The following is a 22,262-nucleotide window of genomic DNA, read 5'->3' on the forward strand; positions in this document are numbered from 1 at the left end:
TTTTCTACACTGTTATTATTGCTCCAGATATTATTCACTGTTGAGCCAAGTAATTCAGTGCAGTCAGAATGTCTTTCCTAAGAATACTATCCCTTACTGAAGTTAAAGTTGCTCTGCCACTGCAGTTGGTCTTCTTTCTAGAAGCCCTTCTCACAGAGAAAACCTACCCGTAGTAGGCTTTTGCTCTACAGTCAACGCCATCAGATAACATCCTCACTTCTTGAGTTCCCTGTCCTTCTCTCCAATCTGGCTGCTGCTAAGTCACTTCAGTCGTGTCCGACTCTGTGCGACCCCAGAGACGGCAGCCCACCAGGCTCCCCCGTCCCTGGGATTCTCCAGGCAAGAACACTGGAGTGGGTTGCCATTTCCTTCTCCAATCTCCAATCTGGATTGTTGGCCAAAGGGCCAACCATACAGTCTTTTTCCTAGAACCTCCTTTACTACCTCAGAATTTCTAATCATTGGTCTTTTCTGGCTGTTCAGTTTTTCTAGTAAGGGTTTTTCCAACTACCAATCTTGAGATATACAAATGGCTGTACTATTTAGAGCAAAAGGGAGGGAACAGCTCTCAGACTATTTACAGTTTATTTACTATGTAGATTTTCATGCAACCCTTCGCCCCCACCCCAGACTTCTTCTGTGCCTCTTGTCCCTGAATCCAGAGACTTTGGGTTTCATCTTCCCAAAAGAATCAGCCTCTGGCCATGTGTGGGTATTAAGATAGTTGCCTGGCTGCCCAGGTTCTTCTGAAAACAGACCTCAGCGATTCAAATGCTCCAAAATCAGAGAGCAAATCAGTTCCCTTGTTTCAACACTTTTTCACTCCTTTCAAATGCTCAGCTTCTCAGAGATTCATTCTATGGCAGCAAATTGGTCTCACTTCTTGGCAGCGTCTCTGTCTAAAGACGTGGGTTTTAACTTCCTCTACTCCAGTCGTTCAGTTACAACTTCTGCTTTTCTTTTTCCAAAGACTGATTGAAAAAAAATTTATCTAAGTTGTCTTCTCTCCCAATTCTCTGTGTTCTTGTGGATTAATGACGGTTTAAAGAGTTTGTTTCTTGGTATTTTAACAGGGATTTAAGAAAAAAAGTGAAATTCATATGTGCTATATACCTGATGGAATATCTGCCCATTACTGAAACAGAGCAAGTCAAGATCAATTTTGAGAATAATTTCATAAGTGAGACTTTGTGTTTAGATACTGAGGCTTAATGTTTTCTGACATTTTCAGTTCAATGGCCAGAGACTTGGTATGTCATCAAGTGTATTTATATCCAGTTAACTTCACAAAGTATTAACTTGTCTCCCTTAATGATTAGCACCTGAATTCTACCTTGCTGAAATCAACCCCAGCACTCCTATTGTTGTTTTTATTTGTCTCTTAGCCCAAACCCTTACTGTGACCCTCTCAGGATCATTTGGTTTTGGAGTGTCTTTTCTACTCAGCACAGAGATGGGTTTTGCTTTGTAAGCCATGATCAATATCTTGTTCATGAAACAGCTGAGTTAAACCCATTTACATTTGTCGATATGATCAGTATGTTTGTTGTCAGTTCTGTCTTATTATTTAATATTAACTTTAGATTTACTGTGTTTCTTTCCCCACTTGAACTGTCTTCTTTGCTTATTCCCTTGATCTCTTTCCCCCCTTAGTTAGGTTTCTCCTCCCTGGTTTGTTAGATTTAAATGATACTCTTTGACTCCTATCTATAGTCTATGCAGCAATGAACTTATTCTAATTTTTACTTTTTTCCTTCTCCTATAACTTTTAAAATTACTTTTATTTTGTCAGAACCCATATTTAGATAATACTTTTCCACACTTGTTCTCACTTTTGTTTTAGTCTTGAGTATATTCTTAGATCTACTATTTTAATATTCATCAGCAGTCCTTTTGCCAAATTTTCCTTTAGTTTTGATACATGTAAAAAGGCTTAGTTGGATATAAGATTCTTTACTCATATTTTCCTTATTGTTTTTTAAATGCTGTGTCATTTTTGTCTTTCTTCTTTGTTTCAGTCAAGAAACTAGTTTCTTGGTATTTCCTTTTTCCCCCAGAGCACTGATTCTTAAAAACTGAATAGTCTTACTAGACTCTATCTTGTAATTTTGAAGGTATATGGTGGCGGGAGGAACCTTTCAACAATAAGATTAAGACTTCATTTTTTTTTTACTTTCATTATACTTTAAATGCTAGTTTTATTTCATTGTTTTATTTTTCTTGTTCAGAAAAATCAAATATGTACTGAATTTTTTTTTCACTGTTCTATATCAAGCACTTTCTTTTGGATACTACTTATTTCATTATATTTTTGTCTCTCTACTCAAAATCTCTTATGAGACTTGTAGTCAGATCTATCCCTCCTTGGATACCATGTAATTTGGCCTTTACCTATGAGATAATTTTTATCTTTTTTTTTTTCCAATTTTTTTTCCTGAATTTGGTCATATCTCACCTTACACTGTTATTTTGCTCACTTCTATTCTGGGTTTTCTTGAATTCATGATTTAAGATCCATTTTATATCTAAAAATGCTTATTTAGAGATGTTTAATGCTTTTTGGGATAGCTGTTTTATTACAGTTTTCCTGAACTTCATGTTTGGCTTTTTAGAGAATATTTTAATCAGCTAAAATCTTTTGATTCTTACTTTCTGTTTTCCTTCTTGTAGTTTTTAGTGGTTGTCAACTCTCCATTTTATAATCATTTCATGGACTGGGAATAGCAGTTGTCTATATATAGACGCTGAGAATTTCTTACTAGGTTTCTTAGCTCAAGAGGATGCTGATAAGACAAATACTTTTGGGGGTTTTTTTGCTAGTTTATGTTGTCAAAGTTGATGTATCTTCTGGTTTTGTTTTTATCGGGTTGAATTCCACAGCCTTTTCTTATATCCTTTCACCACTAGACTCCCCAGAATGCTTCCTTCTTCCAAGCCTCATCCTCTTCTTCACAATAGTGCCTTCTCAAGGCTGTCACTGCCAGGAAACAATTCTCCATGAGGCTCCCACATTCATGCATGTCTTACAAGCAGAGGCACTGACTGCCTTTGTTCTGGGCTACCTTTCCAAACTTTTCATTTTAAAAAATTCTTAGAACAAAATAATGTCTTCTCTGAACTAAAGGGCACAATTGCTTACAATTTTAGATTATAGTGTCTCTCTTAATAGCAGGGGCAGGCATATTTACTGTCCAATATAAAATATTCACTTTTCTAACATCAGGGCTCCTCTTCTGTAGTGCAATAAAGCTGGTCATAAGTCCACCTTTGCATCTCATTCTGAGAACTGAGCTTGAGGGACTAGCCCAATTTATCATAAACACTGATACTCTGTGAGCTGATATTTCTGTGAGCACTCAAGTCTTTTGTTTCTGAAATAGAAGTCTCATTGCTGCTATATCCATGAAACATTGATGGGCTAAATTATTAGCCTGCAAGTAGAAAGCATCAGCCTCTTCACACTTCTTGATGGTGGCCTTTTGATCTTTGGGTGCCCAGAAACCAGTTTGCAGACACATTCTGAGTATTTTCCCATTTGGAATGGGACTTTCCCCTCCTTTTTTTTTTCTCAAAATTCTGATATATTACATTTAAAAATATATTACGACTATTTCCTAATATATACAAAAGCAGAGAAAGCATTATATTGAAGCCCTTAATCATCATAGCAGTTTTTATAATATTCAATACATGGGAAATCTTATTTCAAACTCTATCCACACCTAACCCCCAATTTTGGATTATTTTGAAGAAAATGGAAGATGTCATTTCATGTCATCTGTGAATTTCTGAAAGATAAGACTTTCTTTTTTAAAAGACACCCAAAATATCTTTATTTAGTTCAGTCACTCAGTCATGTCTGACTCTTTGCAACCCCATGTACTGTAGCACTCCAGGCTTCCCTGTCCATCACCAATCTCAGAGCTTGCTCAAACTCATGTTCATCGAGTCGGTGATGCCATTCAAGCATCTCATCCTCTGTCATTCCCTTCTCCTCCCGCCTTCAATCTTTCCCAACAGGGTCTTTTCCAATGGGTCAGTTGCTTGAATCAGGCAACCAAAGTACTGGAGCTTCAGCTTCAGCGTCAGACCTTCCAATGAATATTCAGGACTGATTGCCTTTAGGATTGAGTGGTTTGATTTCCTTGCAGTCCAAGAGATGCTCAAGAGTCTTATCCAGGACCACAGTTCAAAAGCATCTACTCTTTGGTGCTCAGCTTTCTTTATTGTCCAACTCTCACATCCATACATGACCACTGGAAAAACCATAGCTTTGACTAGATGGGCCTTTGTTGGGAAAGAAATGTCTCTGCTTTTTAATATGCTGTCTAGGTTGATCATTGCTTTTCTCCCAAGGAGCAAGCATCTTTTAATTTCATGGCTGCAGTTACCATCTGCAGTGATTTTGGAAACAGAAAATAAAGTCTGTCACTGTTTCCATTGTTTCCCCATCTATTTGCCATGAAGTGATGGAACCAGATGCCATGATCTTAGTTTTTTGACTGTTGAGCTTTAAGCTAACTTTTTCCACTCTCCTCTTTCACTTTCATCAAGAGGCTCTTTAGTTCTTCTTTACTTTCTGCCATAAGGGTGGTGTCATCTGCATATCTGAGGTTATTGATATTTCTCCAAGCAATCTTGATTCCAGCTTGTCCTTCATCCAGCCCAGTGTTTATCATGATGTACTCTGCATGTAAGTTAGATAAGTAGGGTGACAATATACAGCCTTGACATACTCCTTTCAGTTTGGAACCAGTCTGTTGTTCCATTTCCAATTCTAACTGTTGTTTTTTGACCTGCATACAGATTTCTCAGGAGGCAGGTCAGGTGGTCTGGTATTCCCATCTCTTTAAGAATTTTCCACAGTTGATTGTGATCCACACAGTCAAAGGCTTTGGCATAGTCAATAAAGCAGAAATAGATGTTTTTCTGGAACTCTCTTGCTTTTTTGATGATCCAACGGATGTTGGCAACTTGACCTCTGGTTTCTCTGCCTTTTCTAAATCCAGCTTGAACATCTGGAAGTTCACAGTTTACGTATTGCTGAAGCCTGGCTTGGAGAATTTTGGGCATTACTTTGCTAGTGTGTGAGATGAGTGCAATTGTGTGGTAGTTTGAGCATTCCTTGGCATTGCCTTTCTTTGGGATTGGAATGAAAACTGACCTTTTCCAGTCCTGTGGCTACTGCTGAGTTTTCCAAATTCGCTGGCATATTGAGTGCAGCACTTTCACAGCATCATCTTTCAGGATTTGAAATAGCTCAACTGGAATTCCATCACCTCCACTAGCTTTGTTCTTAGTAATGCTTTCTAAGGCCCACTTGAATTCACATTCCAGGATGTCTGGCTCTAGGTGAGTTCACACCATCGTGTTAATCTGGGTCATTAAGATCTTTTTTTGTGTGTAGTTCTTCTGTGTATTCTTGCCACCTCTTCTTAATATCTTCTGCTTCTGTTATGTCCATACGGTTTCTTTCCTTTATTGAGCCCATCTTGCATGAAATGTTCCCTTGGTATCTCTAATTTTCTTGAATAGATCTCTAGTCTTTCCCATTCTATTGTTTTCCTCTAGTTCTTTGCATTGATCACTGAGGAAGGCTTTCTTATTTCTCCTTGCTATTCTTTGGAACTCTGCATTCAACTGGGTATTTAACAATATTAACAACTCCTTAACATCACAAAATATCCAGTGGTAAGATTTTTCCCAATTAACTTGTTTCTACTTACAGTTTATTGAACTAGGATCAAATATTTAATTTGATTGGTATAGCTCTTAATTATCTTTTGGTCTATAGCTTCCTCTGTCTTCCTCTTCTTTAATTTTTCTTGCAGTTGTGTTGTTTTGTTTTACTGTTGTTGCCTCTTGAAGGAACTGGGTAATTTGTACAGTTTGCCAGTAGCAATCATGTTGATCATACAATAGATGTTCCTCTGTCCACTGTACTTACTATAATTGCTCCCTAGATCTAAAGGCTTGGTCAGAATCAGATTTTATTTATTCATTTGACTCAGATGGTAAAGAAACTGCCTGCAATGCAGGAGACCTGGGTTCAATCCCTGAGTTGGGAAGATCTCCTGGAGAAGGGAATGGCAGCCCACTCCAATATTCTTGCCTGAAAAATCCCAGTGACAGAGGGGCCTGGTGGGTTACAGTCCATGAGGTTGCAAAGAGTTGGACATGACTGAGCAACTAACAATTCCATTTGGCAAGATTTCTTTACTTTATAGGTGACATCACACACTTCTGCCAGAAAATAGTTGCTTGCTCATCTCTTGTTTGGATTACTATCAACCTCTGATACTTGTCTAGATCTATTCATTTATCATTATGATTTTAAAATAGCCATAGAACATTCTACCATTTCTTCTTTATTTTGTAGAATAATTCTATTTAAAAAGTTTTCCCATAAACTATATGACTATTCTGAGATGCAGATCATATAGCAGAGGCAATATAAACAAGTTGAATCTGTCATGTACTTGTTTTTTAAATAATGAGGACTTTTTTCCTTGGGAAGATTTTATTGATGTTCATCACCGCTAGACCCCAGTGCTCCTGTTTTCAACGCATCCTTCACCAGATCCTGATCTGGCATGGTTCCCAAACCTAGCTCTGTTTGTTTGAGGTTAAAATTTGTAGTAATCTCTGACCCCTATTGCTGTGGACTGAATTGTGTTTTCCCCAAGTTCCTATGTTGACCCCTAAGCCCATGCGACTATATTTGAAGATTAGGGCCCTTAGGCAATAATTAAGGTTGAATGAAGCCTTAAGGGGCTTCCCAGGCGGCACTGGTGGTAGCGTACCTGCCTGCCGATGCAGGAGACGTACGAGATGCAGGCTGGATCCCTGGGTCGGAAGACCCCCTGGAGGAGGGCATGGCGACCCACTCCAGTGTTCTTGCCTGGAGAACCCCGTGGACAGAGGGGCCTGGCGGGCTGCAGTCCACAGGGACATAAAGAGACACAACCAAAGCAACTTAGCACACAGCACACACAAAGTCATAAGGGTGGAGTACTGGTGCGATAGGATTAGTGTGCTTTTGGGAAGAGAAAAGCTGGCTTGAGCTCTCTCTCTCTCCACACACACACACACAAAGAAGAGATCGAGCGAGCACCCAGCAATACGGCACAATCTGCAAGTCAAGACAAGAGGCCTCAGAACTAAACTCACTTCACTGGCACCTTGATTTTGAACTTTCCAACCTCCAGAACTGTGAGAAATACATTTCCGTTGTTCAAGCCACCTCCTCTGTGGCATTTTCTTAGGAAAGTTCGAGCGGGCTGAGACACTTTTTTATGCTACAGATACCTATTTGGGGTTTTATTTGCCCTTCTTGTTGATCTGTGAGAACTTTGGGGGATGCATGAAAGAATTTGGATTGGGCAACTGCTAAAATATAACAGGAAGCTAGAGTTACAGGCAATGTATTAACAAATATTGCCCTAAGAAACACATGGACTTTTACCATCAAAAGTATAATTACCAAACCTGGTTCAATTTAAGACTATTAGAAATATTCTAGACTACAAGGATTTAGTTAATCTCTATATAGTGGCGATCTTTTTAAATTTATTTTCTAATTGGAGTATAATTGCTTTACAGTGTTGTTTCGTTTCTGCTGTATAGCAACACGAATAAGATATAAAGTATACATATATCCCCTCTCTCTTGAGCCTCCCTCTCCCCTCCCCCCTCCCCCACATCTCACCTCTCTAGGCCATCACAGAGCACCCAACTGAGCTCCCTATGCTATACAGCAGATTCCCATTAGCTATCTATTTTACACGTGGTACTGTGTATGTGTCAATACTACTGGCTCAACTTGCCCCACACTCTGCAAACAGTAGTAATCCTTCTTTATTATATGGTGTAATTTATTAGAGGATGATGAGACACCTCATCAATGGCTCAGGTGGAAATTCTTATTTATTGACAAGTAAAAAGCATCCACTATCTCACTGACACCTTTTAAAGACAGGTTTGTGGTTAAGAGTGTGGGTTCTTGAGTTAGACTGCTTGAGTTCAAATCACATTTTTTAGGTAACTTACTTATCTCTCTAAAAATCTTCATTTTCTCATCTTTCTGATGGGGATAATAACTGTTGTGAGGATTAAATAAGATAATACATATAGAGCTTCTGACAAATAGTAAGCATTCAGTCATCCTTCAGATGTATTTAAACAACCAACTTAGGTATGGTACATAAAATGTTTTGCCTTAAAAATATTTTAAATATCAATAATTTTCTCTATTCTTAGAAGCAGTCATGTAAAATTAGGTATAAGTCTATCCAATACTCCCAAATGTGTCACTGACTTTTTTCTTAAAATAAGAAATATAAGAAGCATTGAGGACAGTACTTGGCCTATCATAAGCTTCAATAAGTATTTGTTGAGTGAGTGAATTAAAATCACAATATAAATTATGTAAGTGATCTTTATCTCACCCCATTTGGGATCAAAGTACAAAGGACCTTGATTCGCCTGCAATTATTTTATAGAGCTTCAGAGCCACACATGAGTACAGGTAAGACTTTCCATACTTTCCTTTCCCCAGCGGCTCACTGGGTAAAGAATCTGCGTGCAATACAGGAGACAAAGGAGACACGAGTTTGAACGCTGGGTCAGGAGGATCCCCTGGAGGAGCAAATGGGAACCCACTCCTATATTCTTGCCTGAAAAATCTCAGGGACAGAGAGAGGAGCTTGGCAGGCTACAGTCCAAAGGGTCGCAGAGTCAAACGTGACTGAGCACGAGTGCGTTCCATAACTTTCCCGACCTGAACTCACAAGGCTGATTTGGAGCTTTGCTATTTCCTCTGGGCTCCATATTCCTTCCGTGTGTAACACTGCTTGTGCTCATATAAGCATCACTTATGCCCGTGTAGTAACACTTTCTTCTGACACCAAATGAGTGACTTTTTCCATAACCAAATCTCCAACACCAACTGAGTGTCCAACAATTCAAATCAATCTGACCCTAGATACCTGGAGTTGGAACTGACCCCACAGGTTAAGGGCTCAGTCTCACAAGGCTGGTCTCACTTTGAATTCCAGTCACAGAGGCCAGCTGTACTTCTGACTGACTGGTTTTCAATTTGGGGCAAGGGGAGTGGGGGTGGGGGGAGGAGGGTGTCCCATAACCCTCTCCTCAAGTTCTGCAATTTGCTAGATTTTAACTCAGTGTTAGAGCAGTTAAATAGAACATTTAAAAATAACTAGGCTTTTGAAATAAGGTAGAGAGATTTAAAGAAATATAGCATCTACATAGAATTAGTTGCTTAATTAATTGACATTCAATAAATCATCTACAGAGGTCTCCAACTTATGATGATTTAATTTAGAATTTATTTCATTTATGATGGTGCAAAAGCAATATGCACTCAGTACAAACTATACATTGAATTTTGAGTTTTGATCTTTTCCTTGCCTAACAATATGTGGTGGAGAAGGCAATGGCAACCCAGTCCAGTACTCTTGCCTGGAAAATCCCATGGATGGAGGAGCCTGGTAGGCTGCAGTCCTTGGGGTCGGGAAGAGTCAGACATGACTGAGCAACTTCACTTTCAGTTTTCACTTTCGTGCATTGGAGAAGGAAATGGCAACCCACTCCAATGTTCTTGCCTGGAGAATCCCAGGGACCGGGGAGCCTGGTGGGCTGCCAAACAATATGTGGTACCACACCATCTTGTGAGGCTGGGTAGTGGCATTAAGTGGCAGCTCCCAGTCAGCAATGTGATCATGAGGATAAACAACCAATACACCTATAACCATTCCATCCCCATATAATCATTCTGTGTTTCACTTTAAGTATTCATTGAAATAAGCTTTGTGTTAGATGATTTGATTCAACTGTAGAGTAATATATGTGTTCTGAGCACCTTTAAGATAGGTGGTTTGGTATATTAAATGTATTTTCAATGCTTTTTTATGAAGGGTTTATTGACATGCAGCCCCACTGTAAACTGAGGCAGGTCTGTATTAGTATACTCTAATTGGTTTCTACAAACTTGAATAGATTTAATGTTAATAAAATCTTTTATTTTCCTGAGACTTGTAAATTAATTTATCTTTGTGATTTAGAAGTTCCCGCTATCAAAGCTGAATGTCTTCTTTATGTTCTCTGTCATATACCATTGATTTTTTTTTTAACTGATCTTAAGGATGTTTTACTCTGCTCTTATGAATAATTCTCTGAAATTCCATGATCTCTTCATCTTTTCAGTTGTGGGTATTTAATAACACCAACAAACAAACAGCAAAAAAAAAAAAAAATTCCAGTCTCACTAATGTGGTTCTCCATTTTTCCAGTGAGAAGATTTTCCTCTACCTAACCACCGTTTTCTGTTCTTAGCTTTTTGCCCTTTGAAGTCAATGCTTAAATTTATTTCTATTTTGAAGTAAAATGTTAAGAAGCAACCCGCATATATATAAAACTAGTTAGCTCTGTACATTAAGGGGCTTCAGTTCAGTTCAGTCACTCAGTCGTGTCCAACTCTTTGTGACCCCATGGACTGTAGCACACCAAGCCTCGCTGTCCATCACCAACTCCTGGAGCCTACTCAAACTCATGTCCCTAGAGTCAGTGATGCCATGCAACCATCTCATCCTCTATTGTCCCCTTCTCCTCCTTCTGCCTTCAATCTTTCCCAGCATCAGGGTCTTTTCTAGTGAGTCAGTTCTTCGCATCAGGTGGCCAAAGTATTGGAGTTTCAGCTTCAACATCAGTCCTTCAAGTGAATATTCAGGACTGATCTCCTTTAGGATGGACTGGTTGGATCTCCTTGCAGTCCAAGGGACTCTCAAGAGTCTTCTCCAACACCACAGTTCAAAAGCATCAGTTCTTCGGTGCTCAGCTTTCTGTCCAACTCAGGGGCTTAGTACAAGAAAAAAATCCAGATCATATCCAAGTCTAACATTTCAACACCTTTAAGTAAATTTGTATTTAAACACTCAGAACACTAAGTAATGTATGATATAGTGCTTCCGACAAAAATGAATAATTTGTAGACTTCTCATTTCTCAAACTACCCAAATTTGCTTCTCTGTCAGTCTTCTGTCTCAGTAAAGAGGAACTGTTAATACCATCTCTGCTAGATTGCTGACTAGCTTTCTTAGTCTCCATGCATTTATCCTTGCCTCCCTGCAGGCAACTCTAAACCCAGCAACCAGTGATCTTTCCAAAATATAAGTCACATCCTATTACTCCTTTGCTCAAAATCCTCATATCCTCGGAGTAAAAGTCGAGGTTTTGTTCATACCCACAGACCTCCACGAGCTGGCTGTCTTTTACTGCTAGTATTATTGACTGCCACTCCCCTTTCAAGCTCCCTCTACTCCAGGCATGCCTTCCTCCTTGGTGTTCATTGTACACCCAGGCAAGCTGTAGCCTCAGAGTTTTGGCACTAGTTACCTCAATAGAATTTGAAATATTGCTTTCCAAGCAAGCCACATCATGGCTTACTCTTATACTTCCTGCAAGGCTTGCTCAAATGTCGCCTTCTCAATAACTCCTGCCTTTGATCACTCTATATAAAGCTGCAATTCCTACCTCCCCAGGCCAACACTCCAGAGTTCTGACCCCACTTACCTTGATTCGTATTATTTTCTATAACACCTCTTGCTGTTAAAATGATGACTAGACAAAGAAATACTGCAAATGGGAAAGTGAAAAGATACCCACAAAGAAAAGTCAGTCAAGAACCAAAACTAACAATTAAGAAGAGAACAAGCAAATAAAAACAAATATATTGAAATATGATCAACATCATTGGTAATTAGGAAAATACAAATTAAAATAACAATGGAACACTCATTGTTGGCAAAGATATTAATATATCTAGAGCCAACGTCAGTAGTAGGAAAATAAGACTTCTTATAGATAGCTGATAGAAATGAAAATTGCTGCAACCAATTTGGAAAGTAATCTAGAAGCATTATTAGAAGTTTATACTTTTATACCCTTTGACTCATCAACCTATCTTTGATAAGTCTATCCTGTGTAAATAAAGTACCAGTGTGTAAGAATATATCTAGACAAGGATTTCTTTTATTGCACTGATTATTGTGACATGTAAAAGAAAAAATCATTAGAAACAACTTGATATTCCATCACAGAGAGACAAAAACATTTGGCCCATTTATAATTTTCAATATTATTTGGCTATAAAAATATGTATGAACCTGGAGAAATGTCCAGAAAAATACAAAATAACCAAATAATCGACAGAGTGATGTCTGACTGTATTTTTATTTTTTTTTAAAGGGAAAGAAATATCATTATGTATAACTATAATTAGTAAATAATTAAATTAATCAAATATAATTAAATATAATTCATATTAGCAGCATACACATATTTACATGAACATAGAGAAAAATGTGAAATATTGGTGCTAATACTAATTATCACAGTAAAGTGGAACTGAGGGAAGAGTAAGATTATTATTTTTTAATCTTCTCTGTTATTGGCTTGTTAAAGTAAATACACTTTTACAGTGTGAAAATATCCAATAAAGAAAAAATAAAATGGGCTATTATTTGAAAATACATAGGCTAATACTTTGATAAATGCAGAATAAGTGTATGTACCGTATCAGAGGACCTAGATTTTTATCACAGTTCTCCAAAAAAGGTGACATTTAAAATTAACTCTATGATCCCAATGCTGAATTGATCTAGGGTAGTTCCTTTAATTTACATATGAAGAAAATTAGATTATCATGCACAAGGTAGGTTCACAGTATAAGGCCACTGAATAAATGAATAGATGCATTAATCACTAGACAGAGCACGAGCCAAGCAAGTACTTGCCTAAATCCCAGCTAGTTAAGGGCAGAAGTGCATCTAGAATACAGATCTTCAGATTCCAGTTGCAGGGCTCTTTCCCTTGGGACATAGACTTGGGAAAGCATCTTGAGAAAGCTGTGTGTGTACTGCCTAAGGCAGTGATAAACTCTGGCTCTAAATTTGCCTAAGGCAAAAATCACCGTGCACATAGTTAAGGTTCATGACTATCTTTTCCTCTTAGAAAGCTTATTACTCTTTGTTTCAGGCTTTTTGTTTCTACTTTTGTGTTTTGCTCTTTGAAGCATATGAACAATGCTTTAGAAACTCATTTTAAACACAGGAGACACAAAACAACACCTGACAGCCAGATGCCCTGCTCTGGGGCCTGCGGCTCTGTGAGAAGCAGGCCAGCAGAACGGCCTTGTGGTTTCTGTGTTGAGTCCTCCTCTGATTCCCTCCGAGCACTAAATAAAGCATCAGTGTGGGTACCCAGTTGTTCCCTTTTGTGGAACATTTGATTAGCATGTTTTCTGGACTTTCCTCCCACCCCAAAACTTCCTCTCTTGCCCTCTATTCATTCAAGCTCGTCAGAAGTGTCCACTGACGTGGCTTAGAGTCCATTCATAAATTAACCCTAATTATTGCAGCCACCAAATTTCCCCCTTGACCTTCAACTCCTACTCTTTTCCCCAACACATAGTTCTGCTTTTACTAACATTCAGAGTCTCTTACCAAAAAGTGACCTTTACTTTCACTCTCACCTACCAGATCCAAAGAACCAGTTTCACTTTGTAGTACTTCCCTCTGGGTTTAGTTCCACCTAAAGGTACGTTATTTTCCAGCAGTTTTGTTTTGTTTTGTTTTGTTTTGTTTTGTTTCTCTAAATGGAGTCTGAGCAGACATCTTAAAATGGCCAGCTGGGCAGGGCGTTCCAGAAATTTTCTGGATGAAAAGGAACAAAAGGCTCTCCGAGGGAATAAAAGCAGAAACAAACAAATGCAAATCTGTTGAGAGAAAAAAAGATAGACAACAGGCTTGTTCACTGGCAGTAATTCCCTGATCATTAAATCAACCACACAGTCAGTGTCAGCCACAGCTCTCTTTGAACTGGATTGTTCAGTCACAGGAAAAGGATGTTTTTTAATCAGCAGTTGGTGGTGGTTACCACAGCACCGCAGGAGCTGGGAGCTTGCTGGTCAGGGCATGCGTGTTCAGGGATCCCCTCTGGCATCCAGAGACTGCCGGTGATCCAATAGCTGCCAACTGCCAGAACTTTGTGTAAAGATGAAAGACGTTGCTCAGAAGTCTGGAAACCCCCCTGAGCCTAGCAAGTTCTAACTAGGTACAGTTTTGAGAAATTGGGTCTAAATAAAGATAGTTGAGGCCCCTACTGTGAAGTTTTTGAGAAATCTTGGACTCTAAAGTGTCCTCTTCTTAATTTGAGATTATGCAAAGGGAATTCATAATTTGTATAGTGTCCCCTTCATCAAAACCCTTTTCTGCTGTTGTCCCAGTAAACCAATTGTTTAATACTCTCAGGTGTGGTTCTTGTTGCTGTTGTTCAGTCGCTCAGCTGTGTTCAATTCTTTGCCAGCCCGTGGACTGCAGCACGCCAGGCCTCCCTGTCCTTCACTATCTCCCAGAGCTTGCTCAAACCCATCTCCACGGAATCGGTGATGCCATCCAACCATCTCATCCTCTGTCGTCCCCTTTTCCCGCCTTCAATCTTTCCCAGCATCACGGCCTTTTCCAATGAGTCGGCTCTTCACATCAGGAAGCCAAAGGACTGGAGTTTCAGCTTCAGCATCACTCCTTCCAATGAATATTCAGGGTTGATTTCCTTTAGGATGGGCTGGTGTGATCTCCTTGCTGTCCAAGGTGTCACCTATTTGGGTGAGAACAAAGGCAAGAGGAGTCTCCTTTAGTGTGCCTGTCCATTTGGGGGCAGTAAAGGAACTGATTCCAAGTGGTTGCCATGTCTCAACACACAGACAGAAGAAATGCCAAATGCCACCCCAATTTCCAGGTTAAGGGATTGGCCTGTGATGATGGTTTAAGAGGAGACAGGGTTAGCAGGGCACCGCTAGCCCAGAGACTGCCTCTGTGTGACTGAGAAACAGGGGTTCGTTCTTCTGGGTATGTGCAGCCCCACACAGGGGTGCCCAGCGTGGCAGGAGGAGGACGGGTCCTCACCCCAGCCCTCCCAGGACCTGCCAGGTACCCTGACACAGCCACCCCTGCAGCTTCTGTCACTGAGCTGCCCTGCAAGGTACCCGCTCTATCACCTCAAAAGAATGAAGCAAGCTTCCTGTCTTATCTGAGGGTGGCACGCTGTGACTTGGGTTAACATGATCCGTTCCTCTTCCCCAGCCACTGCAGCTTGGTACACACAAGGAGTTCCAGTTCAGCGTAGGGGAATTTGGAAGATAAAAATCAGTTCAGTTATTAGTTTAGTCTCACATCTCTCAGCTTGTCATGGTTGAAATCTTCAATCAGTGGTTCCCAGTTGCCACTTCCTTTTCTAATCCATTGACCTTGACTTGTGGCCAGGGCACCTGGAGTCCTTGTTTTCCTTGCCCACTTACTTCTACCAGGCAGGGGTATTTCCAAGCTACACAAATATCACCACTCCTTTCTTGTAGGCCCCATGCCTGATTTCTTTTACTTTTCAGTGGAAACTGCTGTCTAAGTAACAGTGAGCTTTATCTATGTATCTTTGAGCTCAGTATCCTACCGATGTTACAAATATTTTATTAAACTTTTCCTGGCTTTTGTATTCATCACTTACTGGGTCCTTAAGTTTGTGCCAATGTCCATCTCCCTGATTGTGTCTCGGGTTTCCTTTTCTCTGGATTGCCTCTATATTTTCTTCTCCTCTTTTGTTGTTTTGAGTTTGAACTCTCTCCTCTCCCTGGTCCTTGCACAGTGCTCTCAACTGGGCCTGTTGTGTGGCATCTGGATTCCCTCAAGTTTTTTGTTTTCCAGTTTCACTGAACTTTCTAATTTTTTTCCAACTTTGTATCTCTAGCCATCATAGAAGATCTACACCCTTTTCAAAAGACCTCTTTAAAAATGTTACATGTTAAAGATAATCTTTCTTACTATACTTCATAATTCTTTTTTTTTTTTTTATTTCAATACCCCAGATGTGTAAGAGTTCTTTTATGAGGAAAAACTCTAGGATCACAGCTGATGTCACTTTTGAGAGGATGGGTTCTTCTCATAACATATTCCACGATTTTGTTAACACTCTCTCTGGACCTACTCATGTTTTTTAAGCAGATATGGTGGTAGTGGTTTAGTCACTAAGTCACGTCTGACTCTTGCGGGCCCATGGACTGTAGCCCACCAGACTCCTCTGTCCATGGGATTTTCTAGGCAAGAATACTGGAGTGGGTTGCCATTTCCTTCTCCAGGGGATCCTCCCAATCCAGGGATCTAACCTCAGTCTCCTTCACTGCAGGCAGATTCTTTACCAACTGAGGTACCAGCTGCTGCTGCTGCTAAGTCGCTTCAGTCATGTCCGACTCTGTGCAACCCCATAGACGGCAGCCCACCAGGCTCCCCCGTCCCCGGGATTCTCCAGGCAAGAACACTGGAGTGGGTTGCCATTTCCTTCTCCAATGCATGAAAGTGAAAAGTGAAAGTGAAGGCGCTCAGTCGTGTCCGACTCTTAGCAACCCCATGGACTGCAGCCCACCAGGCTCCTCTGTCCATGGGATTTTCCAGGCAAGAGTACTGGAGTGGGGTGCCATTGCCTTCTCCGCTGAGGTACCAGGGAAGCCCCCAAAACTCATGTTTTTTAAGCAGGTATACTGGACTCTTGATAATCTTAAGGCAATTAATCTTCTTGATAAGCATATTTGACCCTCACTGGGTCTTCTAAGCCATGTTTATTAATGAACTTAACAGCAAATTCTCTACAGTTTGTTTGGAGGCAGGAAAAGTTGCTATTTTAAAGAAATCCTAGAATGTAAGCTCCACAAGTGTGGGCATTTTTTTTTTTTCTCTTCTGCTCCTTTATATCCTGTGCCAACCACTAGAAAGAATGTCTGGCATATAACAGATGTCCAATAGTTATTTGTTGAATGGATAAATGATAAAATCGGGTCATTTTTTATTTCACTTTTTTACCTCTGTAGCACTGTGAGGATGATTTCATAGGCAAAAAATCTTCAATACTTTTGATGCCATGTAAACCTCTTTGTAACTAAAAATTTAGGCCGCAGAGATCAAATTCTCAGGGCTTCCCTGGTGGCTCAGATGGTAAAGAATCTTTCTGTAATGCAGGAGACCCAGGTTCTATCCCTAGGTTGGGAAGATACCCCGGAGAAGGGAATGGTTACCCACTCCAGTATTCTTGCCTGGAAAATTCCATGGACAGAGGAACCTGGTGGGCTACAGTCCATGGGGTCGCAGAGTCAGACACGACTGAGTATACACACACACATCAAATTCCTATGTTTTGGGTTGTAGTTTCTCTGAATGTGATTCTCTACAATGAAGGTGATATACTACTTTTCAGCCTATTACCTTAAATTGATGTATCTTTCCCATAGTCCGTCCCTTTTGTTTTAGCATTTTGGAAAAGGCTCCTGTACTGCCATTGTTATTGTTTATCTTTTCTTTCCTGTAGTTTACAAGAAAACCAAAATGAAATCTTTCCTAGCCCAGATCCTAAGAGAAACCAGATCCCTATGCTCACCCAGAAGGTCTATAATCTTACATCCTTTAGTTCTTTTCTAGAATCTATTTTTTAAAGCATGACAAAAAATTTTTACATGTACTCAATTTTTAAAATTGCCTTTGCATATAATCTTAGTGAAGAGATTTTATGTGTGTATTTAATCAATCAAGCAAGATCTGTCCTTACAGAAACTTTTCTTTCCACAGCTTGTTACTTTCATGTTATTAAAACTATATTATAAATTATACTACTCACTGACAAGGTCTTTGAAATTCTTATATGGCTATTATTAATTAAAATAGTATTAGCAATCCTTGTGTCTCTGGTGGCTAACATATATTGAGGGAAAACCCTAAATGTGTCCCATATTTCGTCAGAATTCTTGGGTGAGTCCCACTATCATAGCTAGGCTTAAAATAGACCCTCTGTGTACTTAAGCTTGGACGTAGATGTTAAGGAAGACTCAAAACCTTTAACAGTTAAGCCAAAAATCAAGTTTCTTAACTCTGAACAGCCATCCACTTGATGAGTACAACTTTTACTTTTATCACACATCAGGACAATGTCCTGATAGCCTCATTGCTTTCTGTTTTTTTCCCAGTCTTTGATGTCCTTTAAATGCATAGTATTTTATTAAAGTTCAGTAAACCTAATACTTTGAGCCAGGTCTGTTCATGTTTGTTCTTGAATGTTTTACACTGAATTTCTATTCTACTCATGGATCTCTTACCAAAGGAAAGGCCTTTAATATTCTGACTAGAAAAAAATAAAGTACTTTATATACCCCTAGTCCCAATTTACAAAAATATACATGTGCATATAAAGGAAAAGGGTAAATTTACTGAGATTTTATCCTAAATTTTCTATATTAAAGCTATGTTAGTATTATAACAATTATAAAAATACTTATTACAGAAAATTTTCCTAGATATGCATACTTATATTTGATATGAATGAATATTTAAGCAATTATTAATTACTAATTTTAATACTATTAATTATTAATTTTTCCATCTTCAGAACTAAATACTGCCTATTTATAATCCCATTTTTAAAAAATAAGTCTGACCAATGCTTTAGTTTTTCAAATTTCACTGGCATTCTGAATTTAATTGTGTTATGATCTCCATTACACTGGCAAGCACACACAATTACTTCCTGAACTCGTTCCTAATTTTTAGCTTTTAAAAACTGAACATTGTTCATGGTCCTTTTTCTGTTACTTTTTTAAAAGTCCTTATTAAAGAAAAAAGAAGTGAAGTGAAATCGTTCAGTCGTGTCTGACTCTTTGCGGCCCCATGGACTGTAGCCCACCACGTTCCTCGGTCCACGGGATTTTCCAGGCAAGAGTACTGCAGTGGGTTGCCATTTCCTTTTCCCGAGGATCTTCCCAACCCAGGGATCGAACCTGGGTCTCCCGCATTATAGGCAGACGCTTTACCATCTGAGCCACCAGGGAAGTCTTAGAGAAAAAAGAACTACTTATTAAAAAGATCTGTCTCTTCCAGGATTAGAACAGTTGATATGTTCTAATTCTTTACTTTTGGCAACTTACACAAAAGCTCTGCTCAAAGAAATGCAGTGAGAAGAACTTGCCTTGAGCAAGTTACCTCATCTCTGTGAACCTCAGTTTTCTCACCTGAAAGACAGCAGAAGCACTTCCTAACTCAAGGAGGCTTTCTATGAGGTGAATGGAATCAAGCATCTGCCGCGCTTAGCCCAGTGCCGGGCTCAGTGGACACCACCATCACTCTCAGGGGACTGCGTGCTTGTACAGATCTCAGCAAGTCAGCCGAGCAGGGTGAATGTCATTTTTTAGTAGCATGCCACTGTTTCCATCTACTCTGTCATCACTCCTGAGAACAATGTCACCTCACCCACCTGCTGGTCTTATTTTCACTAAACAATGCTACCTTGCCTTTAGAGATGATTTTTTTTGTTTTTCACTTTATCTTGGAAATGCCGGTTAAATGTGAGATTTGCTTCTTCTGTCAGATATTCCAGCTTACCCAGTTTTTGGAATTCCTCCTCTAGTTTTTGTATGGTTGCATTTATACAAGCACCTGAGTTATTTTTATGTCAACCCTGTAAAGACTTTTGAAGAACAAAAAACAGTTTTATACCAAATAACTGTTTCACTTTACTGGTTTCTCACATTATCATGACCCTTGATAATTTCCACTGAATACAATGGTTTGATGTTTTGTAACAAAGAGAAGCCAGTGTTTCTTTTTCCCATCCATTCTCTATAATCAGAAATAGACAAGGTCAACAGTAGCATTATTTTATAGGTTTTGTATCTAAAAATAATGCTGTGATAAAAATCCATTTTAAATCCCTGTGATATTCTTCAATGCTCAGTCATATCATTGTGCTTTTAAAATGTAGTTAATAAAAGAATAAAAATCTTTTATGCACATTTCTTTCTTTTGGAATCTCATTCAAAATCATGAGGACATAGGCTTTGGAAAGTTAATGGACTTTACTACATAAAGAAATTTTTAAAGAAATAATTGTTGACTTAAATGAGAAAAAAGCCTTTCTGAGTTTGAGCTTTTGTTCTGTTGCACACAGTGTGAATCATGTTCAGTCATGTCCAGCTCTTTGCAGCCCTATGGACTGTAGCCCACCAGGCTCCTCGGTCCATGGGATTTCCCAGGCAAGAATACTGGAGGAGGTTGGCATTTCCTCCTCTAGGGCACTCCCAGACCCAGGGACTGAACTGCATCTCCTGCATTGGCAGGCAAATTCTTTATCACTGAGTCACCTGGTAATCAATTTTGGCATTAACCTATGTCTCCAAAAGCAGTCTTCTACAATCTGAGTATTTGAACAATTTTCAATAAATTTATTATGAGAAGTCCACAGGGATATGAAATGTCAGATATTACAGAGTAAAGATGAAGACATTCAAGATTTGGGGGTTCTGTTAGCTTATGCTGTGTATTTTCCTATCTGGGCTTTAAATATTATGATGAAAATAGCTCATTTAATTTTTGGAATCCTTGGGCTAGAAGAGAATATCAAAGTCATTTGATTCACACAAACTCTCTTCCACATTCTTTTAGAAAAGCAAAGCAAAACATTAAATCATCTTTGCTCTGTTCTGGCTAGCACTAATTTTGCAAATCTCAGAGATTTATCGGCCTGTGTCTTAGTTTTTGTACCATAATGAAATGCTAATTTCATTTTCATAAGATGATTTCTGTATTGAATATAAGATAACGTGTCAAATCAGATTTTTTAGGCTTAATATTTATGTATTTTTACTTTAATTTCAAACTCTCAAAAATTTCTAAATATAACAACATTTTATATTTTTACTGAATTACTCAGAAATAAATTACTACTAGATTGTTTAGTGTGCATCTCCTACAACCAAGGACATTCTCCCAGGTAAGCGCAGGAAAGAAAAAACTGTCTTTACTCTCTCAGGGTCAGTGTCAGGGGGCCTGCTGATTTAGCTGACAAAGACTGACTAACAGAAGAAAAGGAATACACACATTAATATTTTTATTTGCATGAGAGTTCACAGAAAAGAAATGAAATTCAAAGAAACAGACTCAGGAAGTTCTGTACCCTTCTTAGCAAATAACATAAGGTTTGGCTTTGGGGGACAATAAATTGTAGGGCAGTAACTAGGAGATGAATGGAGTATTTTATATAAGGTTTATTTACGCAGACTCATTGCGCCTGCCGGTGCTTCATCTCCAGAGATGAGTTGTTCTTCTCATCCTGGTACAGAAAAAGGACCAAATTTATGCTACCTTCACAAAAGGAAATCGATACCCTGCTTTCAGGGAGATCATAACAATCCTCGTATCAAAGTAGTGTGTTTTTAGGGTGGTGTATTCTGATCCCCTTCACATCAAAATCAGAAAATGAACACTGCTAAAATACTACCATCTAATACTCGGTCATTCAATGTTCTGCCAATTATTCTGTTCGTGTCCTTCCTAGGAAAAAAGAAGGATAGAACCCAGGATCAGAGACTGCATGTAGTCTTTCATGATTTTTAGCCTCTTTCAATCTGGAACAGCTCCCCAGTCTTTGCTTAATTTTCTTGACCTGACAGTTTACACATTTTCAGCAGGAATACCACAATGTGAAGTTGTGTTTCTGAAGGCATCTTATCAGATGTCTGGGTTTTTCTCACTACAGGTGATTTTAATCTTGATCATTTCATTAAGGTGGAATCTGCCAAGATTCTCCAATGTAGTTATTCTTCAGTATTTCTTTTAGTATTCACTAAGTACTGGGGGAGGGAGATGCTGTGAAATTATGTAAAGATCCCATTCCTCATCAAAATTTCAGGCACGAGTTTTAGCATCCATTGAGATTTCTATTTAAATTATACTGTGCTGGCTGCCAAATAGTGATTTTTTAATACCATAATTTCTTCTACATTTATTAGTCACTATTCTAATGTAAAGAAAAGATTTCTTCTGTCCCTATTTATGTCTATTTCTAAATTTTTATCAGTATACATTAACCAATCCTATTTTATTTAATGAGTTACAATGCATTTTATTATTACTTACTTTGATGCTGAAATTGTCCCAGATCTAACCAGTTCTTTAATATTTCCTAATTCTGGCACAAAAAGAAATTCTAGGCTCATCATTTTCACCTGCATATGAACATTGTGAAAGAAAGAAAGAAATACAGGAAGGAAGGAAGGAATATAGATCATTGCAATAATTAACAAAACTTATGTACCACTATAGGAGGAAAGCTACTTTGTGTAAGTCTATTATATAAATGTTAAACAATGACTGCAAAGTTTA

The 22,262-nt window shown here is 38.8% G+C and overlaps 1 non-coding gene across 1 annotated transcript; it reads right to left on the minus strand.

Annotated features, from left to right (window-relative positions):
* Positions 1-18,862: 18,862 nt before the first annotated feature.
* Positions 18,863-18,934, minus strand: TRNAY-AUA (transfer RNA tyrosine (anticodon AUA)). The gene has a single exon. It is a non-coding gene; the product is annotated as a tRNA-Tyr (tRNA).
* Between the last annotated feature and the right edge of the window lie 3,328 nt (positions 18,935-22,262).

The sequence above is a fragment of the Bubalus kerabau genome, chromosome 7, assembly GCF_029407905.1.
Source record: "Bubalus kerabau isolate K-KA32 ecotype Philippines breed swamp buffalo chromosome 7, PCC_UOA_SB_1v2, whole genome shotgun sequence".
NCBI classification, from domain to species: domain Eukaryota; kingdom Metazoa; phylum Chordata; class Mammalia; order Artiodactyla; family Bovidae; genus Bubalus; species Bubalus kerabau.